Genomic DNA, 12818 nt, shown 5'->3' with positions numbered 1-12818 from the left:
AACCCAAAGTAGTCTACTGCCATTTGTGTCTGAGACATGACATTTTTGAAGAGTGAAAGTCAGTGGTCTTAAAGAATGTCCCGCAATCTGAATTTGTTTGATTTTTTTCTTGTGATCAGGGTCAGATTATATGTTTTTGACAAGGATTTTATATAGGTTATGTACTTTCCATTGCATCACGTAAAAAAAGTATTTTGTCCACTCATTGGTAAATTAATATTTGATCATTTGCTTAAGGTGGTGTCCACAATATTTCTCCATTGCACAAGTACACTTTCTTTTTTAACTAAGTAGTCTCTGAAGTGATACATTAAGACCATATGAAAATCCTGTTCCCCAGTCACATTTTTGTCAGTGGTTTCACAATTCTTGAAAATCCTTGATGAATCAATTATTATGCTGGATGTTTATAAGATCACAATTTTATAATTTTCTTTATTCTACATTTACTATCTGGAATGTTTCTGTAAAGAGATTTCCTTTCTCCTTTTTCCTTTTTTATTATAATTATGGACTATTGACTTTCTAAGATTGATTGAGCTAAAATCCATTACAGTCATCCTTATTTTGATGTTCAGACTTCCCAGAATTTGGCTGTTGGGAGCCCTTCATGTGGGATTCTGGATTTTGTCCATTTGGTATGTACTCACCACTTTCTTCCACAATGATGCAACAAGATAGTTAACCATAACCGTGTGCATTCTGTGTCCAGACATGGAAACAAACACTTCTTCAAGGAGTCCTGAATTCATTTAGTGAGATGTGATATTTAGAAACTACATTCTGGGAACAAGGTGGACTCATTGTTATACAGATGTCACATGGATGTTTCTGGGCTCTTTTAGTTCTCATAGCTAAATGTATGAGATTTCATTCACACGTCTCCAATTCAAATCCAACACTCTTAACTCCCATTCCATAATTTTATGTCTCTCCTCAAAACAATGTAGTCATTTGCTTTTTCTTACCATGCCCACAAAATATTTTGAGATTTACTTTATTAATACCACTTACAACAATAAACATTCTAAGTGAAGTTAAAGATTGCTCTTGTTAATTATTACTGTTCTTAGACCATTCTCACTAAGGTATTTCAGGCAGACTACTCTAGTCAAAAGCCACCTGAAATAAACATTTTTGTTTCTGGTGGTAATGTGAACTGTTTATGCCTTTTGCCCATTTTTAATTGAGTTTTAATTTTGTCATTTTTCTCTCATTGTGAGGCGAGTTGCAGTGACAACTCCAAGAAAATTTCTTCTTCAAAGACTCTGTAATCTTCTGAAGTCTATCCTACTTATATCTCTTTCTCTCAGTCTCTCTCTTTCTCTTTCTCCTCAGCTTTATCTGATTTCCCAAAAAAGTCATCCCTGGGGCACCTGGGTGGCTCAGTGGGTTAAGCCTCTGCCTTCGGCTGAGGTCATGATCTCAGGGTCCTGGGATCTAGTCCCACATCGGGCTCTCTGCTTGGTGGGGAGCCTGCTTCCTCCTCTCTCTCTCCCTGCCTGCCTCTCTGCCTACTTGTGATCTCTGTCTGTCAAATAAATAAATAAAGTCTTAAAAAAAAAAAAAAAGCATCCCCTTTTTTCAGAGTTTTCTCAGGTAAAGAACAATCACTTTTCCAGGGCAAAAAATAAATCTATAATAGTTACATTAAAACCCTGGGAAAAAAATAAATAAATAAATAAATAAAACCCTGGTAAAGAACCAAGGAAATACTACAAATTATGCATGTTTCTAAACCTTAGGAAGACAGGCAGGAATTTGTGGCAGAATTGAGCATTCTGTTAGAGTCTTTTAGTCCTGGAATATAGATCTGTACCTAAACCAGTTTATTTGTGTTCCCCTCAGATGGGAAAAACTTTTTTTTTTTTAAAGATTTTATTTATTTATTTGACAGATAGAGATCACAAGTAGGCAGAGAGGCAGGCAGAAAGAGAGGAGGAAGCAGGCTCCCTGCCGAGCAGAGAGCCCCATGTGGGGCTCGATCCCCGGACCCTGGGACCATGACCTGAACTGAAGGCAGAGGCTTTAACCCACTGAGCCACCCAAGCGCCCCGGGAAAAACCGTTTAAAAGGAGCAAGGTAAGAAAGGGAAGATTAAAATGACCCAGATGTGTAAAAACAATGGTCTTGAGAGAGCAAATTTACAACAAAGAAAATTTCAGGAGTTTTTTTTTTTTTTTAAAGGAAATTGGACAAAGATTCAAAATTATATATTAAATAAAGATTAAAATAGACTTCAGGAAATTTTCAAACAGTATCCTAGAATAGTCTTAATAGCTAAAGTAAAGGGAAACCTATCCTTTCTCATTATAAATGTGCTCAAAACTGAATTTAGGGATAATGAAATGAATACTTGCCAATTAGAAAACATACTGTATGTGAGAGAATATTTCCAGAAAATATTAAGAAGTTAACAAAATGTAAATCAATACAACTTAAAACTATTTCGATAAAATGACCAAGAAATTCTGTCAGGATAGCTGCAAACACTACAAACAGAAGGGCACTGGAAGAACCAAAGTCCAACACAGGATGAGAAACATCAAGAACAACTTTTCCAAATCTGCCGGCGATGCCACTAGGAAGGAGATATTAGTACTTAAATATTAGTACTTCGATTAGTACTTCCTGTTCTCTCTTTACTCTCAATTATAAAATTATAAATTATAAAACATTATAGCTTTATTCATTATACGGGCTGTCACGGTATCTACCACGAAGGCCACTTCAACTATAGACCATCAGAGGCATCAGAGAAAAATTTTGAAGACAACTGAAAAAACAAGAAGGGAGGCAACTGGACTTGTAATTAAAGTATAAAAAAAAGAAAGAGGAGGTGAGAGCAAGGGTGAGAGAAAGTGTGTCCTAAAGTAAAAAGACTGGCCATGTCAATACATGAAAAAGGCTGGAAAAGATGAGACCAATGAGTTGTAAAAAGCTTGAGGACAAATGGCCTTTATTTACTTCATTTACTAGATCCACTTGAGTAATAGAAATTTCTAACAACCCCTAAATTCTTTCCCAAATCTCAACCTGTAACTTTTATGTTCAGATTCTTACTAGTAGAATGCTCCTTTCTCCAAGGTGACATCATTTCTACAGATTTAATAGATAGGAACTACATCACAAATGGAACTTCCAGATAAAACACATTTCAGAGAAATTATTTTAGGAGTTTTTACAGATTTTCCCATATATATTCAGAGTACCATGGATCTAGACTTCTGAATACTTGGCACTATTTATGGATCCACAAATTACTGAAGTATTAGCTAAGGTCACAGCATCTCTGTGGGTAAAAGCAGAGAGCATAGGCCATCTAACTGGAGCAGAATCATTCATCCTGGATAATGACTGTAATGGGGTGAATAGTGCCCTCTCTCCAGAACTCATGTCAATCCAGAACTTTAGGATATGATCTTATTTGAAAATAGGGTCTTTGCAAATGTGGTAGTTCTTTAAAATTAATTCCTAGTGGAATCAGGTGGGTCTTAAAACCAATGACTGACTCCTTAGAAGAAAAGGAGGACAGAGACACAGCTAGAACACAAAGTAGAGGCATAGGCAGAAACTGGAGGGAGGCATCTACCAGCTAGAATGCCAAGAATTGCTGGCCACCACCAAAAGTGAGATGAGAGGCATGGAACTGGTTCTCTTTCAAAGCCTCTAGGAGGAATCAAGCCAGCTGACCCCTTGATTTTGGACTTCCGGCCCCCAAAACTGTGATAGAATGAATTTATTTGTTGAAGACACTGCATTTGTCATACTTTCTTATGGCAGCAGCCCTAGGAAACTAGTACAATCACAAATCCTTCTTTTCATACGCGTATAAAAATTTAGACCTTGCTCAGGAACTGGCCAAGGCTGAGACTCCTTGCCTCAGGGCGATTACAGATCTCAAATAAATTAGTCAAAACATCTTCACATCTTGTACAAGGATTGTTAAATTTCATGTTACTACACAGAGTGAATACCTAGTGCTAACAAAGCATAATAAAATTTTTAAAAAAGCAAATTTCACGTAAATAACAACAAAAAAGGAAATCACCAGCATTTTTCTACTAGTTGATTACTTATTATGATTTATTGCTGTATTATACTTCTCATAACACTGTCCACTTGTATAATATTCTTAAAGCAGCGACTCTATAATATTTACTCAATATAGCAGAATTATGTGTGTTTGGTTTTTTTGTTGTTTGGTTGTTTTTTGTTTTGTTTTGTTTTGTTTTTTTGTTTTTTGTTTTTTTACTTCTTGCCTATTCCAGGCACCGACAAGAACAGCCATTTTGGAAACACTTCTACCAAACTCTGAGTTAATGTTTTTTTGTTTACTGGGCTTATCTTAAAAAAGCAAAAAAGATACCACCCTGGTAAGCAGTATCTGGTCTCTTCTAGGTACCTCCCCCACCCCTTTTTTTAACTGGAAGCCAGATAAATTCAAATGGCAAAACTGATACCCTTGCTAAGGCATGTCAAATTATTAAAATAAAAGAGTAAATATAAATAGTGATAGCGGGCATGTTTTTGGAGAAATGTACTTTGAGACATTAAAGAAACAAATGTCCTCAGGTACTCTATAGAAATAGACAACAAAAATGAACTATGTAATGCTTTGACGCTACCAAAATAATTCCTGGCATTAATTGAAGACTTATTATGGACCCCTGAAAATATTTTTACAATACAATAAAAGTACTTTAGAAAGACTATAGAAATATTTTAGCAGATCATCACACTAAAGAAGCCATTTTGACTCCTTACATAGCATAAGAACCCCCAAAAAGAAAAAAATTAGCAGTTCCATGGAGAAATTAAGCCATTCCATTAGGGGTGTAAAAAGTGTGGCTCCTCAAATTCTGAAAAAGCAGTACTGGAATCACTGAACTATTGGAAACCACCCCCTACCAAAAAAAAAAAAACCAAAAAACAAAAAAACAACCAGAACAAAACAAACCCAGAATGGCTACTAGCTAGCTCCAGAAAGCAACAATAACGACAAAACAGACTCTCAAATGAATGCTTGCCAGAATCCTCCATGAAGCAAACCATCGCAGTAGAGACAAATTGGCTGTGATATTAAATAAACACCAGTGGGAAAACTTTCCTAGAACAGCAGAAGATGGGCAGCTCATGCCTCGCTGTAACTAATACAATTACGGGAAAACAGTAAAAGTGAGACACGGATAGGAACCCTGCCTAAAGAACAGTGAGCATCTCCAAATAAACTTTGTGCAATTGGCTCTTTCCACAGATTGTAAATATGAACTACTAATAATCTGCGTATTAGGGGAATTGTTTGAAGAATTTTCCTGTTCACAAAGTCACAGCATTTATAGTCTAAAAAAAAATTTACAGTTTGTGTCTACTCCATGGGACATTGCAACTTTTCTAGCCAATGACACAGGAACACATTTAACTGGAATATTCCTGAATTAGGCAAGGCTTTGCCTTTTATTCGGGAGCCCACTCACCTCATTACCACTGAATTTGTGGGCCAAAGGAAAGAATCTTAGCAAAATTGGTAAGTTATATTTTAGGAAAGATCCCAAACTGAGGTAATCCAGTGTTTTTCTTGTGTTTTTCCCCCCCAAAGATATTATTTATTTATTTGACAGAGAGAGCACAAGTAGGCAGAGAGGCAGGCGGAGGGAAAAGGAGAAGCAGGTTTCCTGCTGAGCAGAGAGTCTGACTTTGGAATCAGAACTTGAACCCAGGACCCTGGGAACATGACCTGAGCCAAAGACAGACACTTAACTGACTGAGCCATCAAGGTGCCGGAGGGATCCAGAGTGTTAAGAAGCAAGATAATTCACTAAAGTTGCCAGGAACACAAGGTCCTCAGAGCAAGGCAATGATATCAGAAAGTAAACAGAGTCTCCCAAAACCACTAGAATAAAAGTATGCTATGGGGCATACTCTCATTGCATGCTACTGTTTATTGTCCTTTCTAGCATTCTTTCTTCTTTACTTATTTAAGCATTTACACTTCTGATTAGCCTATGATACTTAGCTCGCTAATAAAACTGACTTGTCTAAGTCTAAGCTCTACTAGAAGTGATCGACACCCTAACTCTATGTTTCAGTTCTCCTGGCCAGGTGTAGTGCAACCAATTAAAATAATGCTATAAAGCCATGGCACACTAACCTTACCAATAATGATACATTACTCTCCTGGACAATTTGACATAAGTAAAGGAGAAAGTCCTTACACTACAAAAACTGCATCACGCAAAAAGGTCTATTTATCAAAACAATACCATTAAAAGTGACTGAGGGTTTTCATTTTTTTCCCTCTATGTGGGATCATGATCTTCAATGGCAAAACAGAATGAAGGCTAATTATTCTGGGGAACTATTCATAAGATTTTTCCAAAATTTAAGACTTTCCAATACCAAGAATATCACCTTACAAAGAGTCAAAAGGAATAAAACCCTTGCTGAGATTATAAAAAATAATTGATGAAACACGATCCTGAAAGTCTCAGTCCTACTAGGGGACTTGAAGATTTCCAGGCAGTCTTAAAAAAAAGTGATCCTCAATTTGGCTGGTGTAATTAATATAATAGCCCAACCACTGTAGGTACCATAAATTGATTACATATTATTTATGGGTAAGAGTATCCAAGTCGTTATGGATAACACAGTAGAGCTGCATCTTCATTTGGTCGGTGAGTAGGCAGGCTGCACCATTTCTACCACTTTATGCTGACCTGGATTAACACCATAATGGAGATAGAATATGTGTGTGTGTGTGTGTGTGTGTGTGTGTGTGTGTGTGTGTGTGTGGTGGTAGAAGGGCTTGTCTGTGGAAATTACAAAGCCTTAAAGGCATTTGTTAGAAATTAACAAATATTTAAAAATGAATGGGTTAACAGATCAATTTAAGAAGCTAGAATAACAATAAAATATATTAAGGGAAGGGGAAAAAATAATGAAGATAAAAGCAAAAATCAATTAAATATTTTTATCTATTTTTTCTATATACTCTATAAAACAGTAAGAATGATATGTTGAAGTACCTTCTTAGGTAGTTTTGTTTCTACCAACTTTTATTTTGTTCATTTAATGTTTTTTTACCTTTTTTTTTTTAACTAACATATAATGTATTATTAGCCCCAGGGGTATAGGTCTGTGAATCGTCAGGCTTACACGCTACTCAGCACTCACCATATCACATACCCTCCCCTGGATTCTTGTGCATAGCTAAAGATCAGACTTTTTTTTTTTTTTCTTAAAGATTTTATTTATTTATTTGACAGACAGAGATCACAAGTAGACAGAAAGGCAGGCAGAGAGAGAGGAGAAAGCAGGCTCCCCACTGAGCAGAGAGCCCTATGTGGGGCTCGATCCTAGGATCATGACCTGAGCCAAGGCAGAGGCTTTAACCCACTGAGTAACCCAGGCGCCCCAGAAGATCAGACTTTTTTAGATCTTCAGCAAGAAATGAAGTGAACAAACAACATGAATCACACTAAGCATATAAGGAAAAGAAATGGGATAAAATTATAAAAGAACCACACTCATTGTTTTTTGATACCTTGTTGATTGTCAATTCATATGGTCTTGGAGGCAAAGTTTTGCTCAGTAGGAGAGTATTAATCCAAAAGTCCATGCAAGTAGAAAATAACAATGTGTTCCTAATAGCTAATGAGAGAAGCTGACCTATAACTAATCCTAGAGCTTTCTGGGAGAACAAAAGTGTCCTGTGATACAGCATACAATCTAGGATCATGGTTGTTCTTGGGCATTTAGAGTACTGAATCCCCAGAACAGATTTTCACCAAGATGGGATGCTGTTGCACTAAAATGCCAGCAAGATTTCCAACTGATTTTGAGCAGGTGAGATAAGTTTTAAAGAAATGAATTACCTCTTCAGAAAACACAAGTTTTTTATTCAACTCTCCTCATAATTACTCTAGGCTATTTACACCATCATTTTGATGATAAATACTTCAGGTTCTAACAACTTCCTTAGAATTCATACCCTAAAACTTAGTCCACAATCACAAGGGATTGAAGCATGTTTCAAGGAAGGGAGTTAAGCATGTGTATAAAACCTAGTTTCTTTCTTCTTGGTCTCTTTCTGTGTCCATGTCCACCTCAATTTCTGTCTCCTGTGCACACTGTCTCTCTGTAGCTCCAGAAGAACACTGGAGAGCTTCAAGGAAACCTGAGTTGTAGCAAGCCCCAAATCAGGGGTGGTCAGCGGCAGTCTCCCTGATGCACAGTAAGACCCGGCCAGCAAGACACCATCACTGGCTACAGAGTACTGGGAAATTTCTATGCCATCCAGTATGTTTAGAAAGAAATATCTAATCAATGTTCCAGATTTCCTTTTTAGTCTCAGAAATGCTCTACAGGGAAGACAAGTTCCCCTCAAAGTCTAATGTTTCCTTTTAGGGTTAATCATCCATGACACAGGCTATCATAAAGAAGAAGCAGCTGGCTAATCAGAAGATAAACGATTTGCTTACGGAGAGACTGAAGTGCAGAACCTATCAGGGACATATCATAAAATATGTAAAAAGCCCCTGGAAATTGTAAAGAAAAAACTATTAGGGATATGAGGAAAACCTTTGACAACTCCTTCTGGAAAACGTTCAGGGAGTCTCGTTCAAAAACATTTTCAACAAACTAAGATTAAAAATGATCACAGAGAGTCATTACTTCAACTCACTTGGAGAACTAAATAACTTTGGAAAATACAATTCTTTAATTCTGAAATAACTAATAAAGAACTCAATTCAAACAGACGTATTGATCAATCTATTCCAGAACTGATGTGTCAGAAAGGTGTCCTGAATGTCACTAGTGTGAATCACAACGAGATACTTAAAATGCAGCGGTTCCTGGGGATTTGTTTTACAAAAATAACACTGAAGATGAGTAAGAATTACTGGCTCCATCTGAAAAATAAGCCCCTGTCAGCCAGAGCATGGCAACAGTATGTTTTCAAAAACTCCATCGTGAGTATGTAATTTTCCACCCAAAATACAACAGATGGCTTTACTCAAATAAATGATGGTGCTGGGTCAGATAATAGTGGGAAAGCTGTTTCTCCTGGTACAGTTCCCCAGTTCTGCAGCTCAACATATCAAAGGATTTCACCTTTGGAGGACATGAGGATGAAATGACTCACAGCCATTATAGTTCCAATATATACACAACTGCTGAAGACTTTACAGGGTTGCATAAAACCATTAAGATGAGGTAGTCCTAAACAGAGACAGTTCTAGGTCAGGCCCAAGTTTCCACTGTCAAGCTTTCCCAGGTCCTGGAGGAAGCTGGAAGAAATAAGGTGCGCACAGAGAAAAAGAGAAAGCCAGAGAGATCTCCATCCATTCCTTTTTTTCCTGGTTCAAGTTTGTTCCTTATCAGCTTGTGAGAAGCTGCTGGAAAGTAACACAGATTTTGCTGCCAGGTCTGAACGGCAGGGGTGGAATTGGCAGTAGTAAAACCAAAAAGATTGTGCAAATAAAAGATAATACAGATTATCTCCTGTTGTGTCTGTTTTCAAATTACTGTGTTTAAATGAACTTCTTTTAGAGCAAACTGTCTTTAGTCTCTTTCTTCCTGGCCTTCAGTGACCTTTCATGGGTTCTTTATCTCCTTTGTGCCTCAAAGCATCTGAAACTTTGATCTTTCTCTCAAAAGCTTCGTCTGAATAAACAGAGCCCACTTTCTGCCTAAGTAGTTTCATCAGGTTTATGGACTCTTTGGGCAACAACATGTAATTTCTTCATTACACCCTTATTTAATGAATTTATTAAAATAAAAATAATTAAGAAAAAGGGGGATTAGAAGGCAAACGGCAAATCTGCTGCATTTCATCTCTAGAAGAGGGCTGATAATCACGGAAAAAGACTGGCTTTTTGCGTGGTCTGTAATATCAATCTCAGCTTGTTAAGAGTCACTTTGGAGAGTAATAGGATTCCTCCCCACAACTGTTTAATAAGGAGCAACGTGCCTTCAAAGAGAACACCAGCACTTGGGGAGGAGGAAATGCTCATCATAGTACTGATTCTCCTCAAACAGAGTGGAAATGCAAACATTTGACCACTGCTGGATGATGAAAACTGGTAATAGTGTTCCACAGTATTTGGAAGGCCAAGTCCCCTTCCCCCCCAATCACATGTGGCCCTAATCCTTTTTGAAGATTATCTTTGGTTATTTCTATTTTCCTTACTTAGAATTTTTGTTATAGCTGCACTGCATCAATGGAATCATTTGGAAGAACTGACATAACAAAGACACTGAGGAGTTGCATTAATAAATAGATACATCTCTGTATCTATTCAGGTCGTGTATGTGCTTCAAGAATTTTTTAAAAGGTCCTCCATGTCGGCTACATTGGCTTCCTATGGCTGCCATAGAAAATTCCCACAAACTCTGTGGCTTAAAACAGCAGACATTTACTCTTCCAGCTCTGGAGTTCAGAAGTCCAAAATCAGATGTCTGCCAGGCTGCACTACCTTTGCAGACTCTAAGGGAGACTCTATCAAGTTCATTCTCTCTTTAAACGCAGGAGGCGGTAGGAATTCCTTGATTTGTGGCCGGAAGGCTGCACCGCTCCAATCCCTATGACTGTGGTCACACTGCCTCCTCCTCTGTGTGTCTGTTCTCTGAATTTACCACAATCTATTTCAGGTTAATCCTGACTTAATTTTGACTTAATAGAACAAATTTGCTTCAATAGAATGTCTTTCCACCTGATGAGGGAACAGAAGGCAAGCTGAGGACAAAGCAGAAGCTGACACCTCACAACGCCCCCACCATGGGATAGATGGGACATTCCTCATGCACTCCTGGCTGCCCTAAAGCTAAGGAGAAACAAATCGTTAACTTACAGAGATCACAACCTGCAAGACCTGAGTCTCCCTCAGTTTACAGATGTCTCAGCAATCTATAAGAACAAAGCCTCTCTATCAGTAACCTAGCTTCCAGAAGGAAATGTAGATACAATTCAATGTCCTTACAACCTGCAGCCCATTGACAGAATGTAATGTTCCTTCAGGAAGCTCCCAGCTACCTCCATGTTAATGCCTTCTAGAGAGAAAAACAACCTTAACTTGACAATGGCCCCACATCTGGTATCCTGTGAGTCTTCTTTAACACAGGAAAATCCTTTTGAAAATCTTTCTTTTCCTTACGTCCCCCAACTCCATATTATATAATCAGCCACCTCTAACAACCCCGGGGCAGCAGCTCTGCCCACAGGTCCTGTCCCGTGTTTTAATAAAACCACCATTTTGCATCCAAGAATTCTTTCTTGGTCTTCAGCTCTGGACCTTACCCCAACGAATCTCATCTTTATTCCAAAACCTCATCAAGTCCATCCTTTTTCTGATATTGTAATATTTGTCATGCCTATATATGCTCTAAATCCAACAATACAATGTTTTAACATTGTTTTCAACAATCTTGTGAAAAGAAAGGAAGAGAATATAAACACACACATGGTCTTTTATTTTTGCCCACATGTTTTCTGATATGCTTCATTTATGCTTATAAAATCAACTTCCTGAAAGGGAAGGGGTCACTTCCTTTCACCCAGGACTTCCTTTAGTGTCTTCTTGTCCGGCATGTCTGCTATCAATGAGCAGGCATTCTCTCAGTTTTTGGCTGTTTGGCAATGTCTTTATTCTCAGTAAATAGTTTTACTGGGTTTAAAATTTGGGGTTAAGTGTGTTCACTTTTAGCAGTTTGAAAATGTTGACTAAGGAACAAGTGGGGCTAGGCAAGGAGAGATAGGTAGGGGGCAATGGCATCAGAATCACAAAATTCAAAATGTGGGAGATGAAAGGAAACCAGAGATAAGGGAACAAATCAGACCCTCCTGTCCTAGGTGTCAGAGGTGAGGTCTTGTTATAATAGCTACTTGTGACCAACTCAGAATTACCAGACCCTAAAAAGGAAGTAAGGCCATTGAAGGTGTTACTACTAGTTCTCACTCAATGGTGCTTTCAATAGAGATGTTAAATAGATCTAAGTTCCCTGGTTAACCTAGCTCTCCCATATCAATGTCATTCCACTGTCCAGTTTTTCTGAAGAGAAGTCAGCTAAACTTACCGTTTTTGTTCCCATATCTAAAGGGTCAGGTTTCCTCTGTTGCTTTCAAGATTTGATTGGCTTTGGGGGCTTGGTTATAAAGTATGGAAGTGTGGACCTCTTTGTGTTTATCATACTTAAGGTGTGTTGAATTCCCTGGCTCTCCAGATGCATATTTTTCATCAGTTTGGGGCCATTATTTATTTAATTTTTCTACGCTTTCTCTTCTCCTGCTCCCTTTGAGACTACCATTACATATTAGCTGATATGTGTGGTGTTTCCCACAGGTCTCTGGATTCCAATATGTTTTTAACAATTAAAAAATATGTATGTTTTGTTTTGTTTCATTTTGTTTCGTAACTTGCCTAGATTTAAACTCTGGAAACTATCTCCTGTGTGGTGCTTATGTCTTGATGTTTTTACTCAGTTATTTTATTTTTATTTTTAATTTTAAAATGCCTTTTTTTAGTGTTTTGCCCTGTGTCTGCAAAGCTTAGTGGTCAACCAGTGATTTGGGCAAAAGTTATACTCAAACACCTTGAATTGGTAAGGTTTCCACCACTGCTGGTCTGTGTGAGCCAAGGTTGGGAAGCGCATTCAGAATTGAGCTATCTTGCAAGTCTCCCTTGGCTTTTATTTTCTGTCAGGCTCTCTTGGGTCTCCCTGCTCATGTAGTTTCCTAGACAGGCAGGGATATGTGGAGAAGTGATTTAGTTCATCTGCGGCTCTCTTATCTCTAGGATCTCTATTAAATTCTTGGTTAT

This window comes from Enhydra lutris, unplaced genomic scaffold, assembly GCF_002288905.1.
Source record: "Enhydra lutris kenyoni isolate GAN:26980312 unplaced genomic scaffold, ASM228890v2 scaffoldscaffold36, whole genome shotgun sequence".
NCBI classification, from domain to species: Eukaryota; Metazoa; Chordata; class Mammalia; order Carnivora; family Mustelidae; genus Enhydra; species Enhydra lutris.
This window is presented reverse-complemented; position numbering follows the sequence as displayed.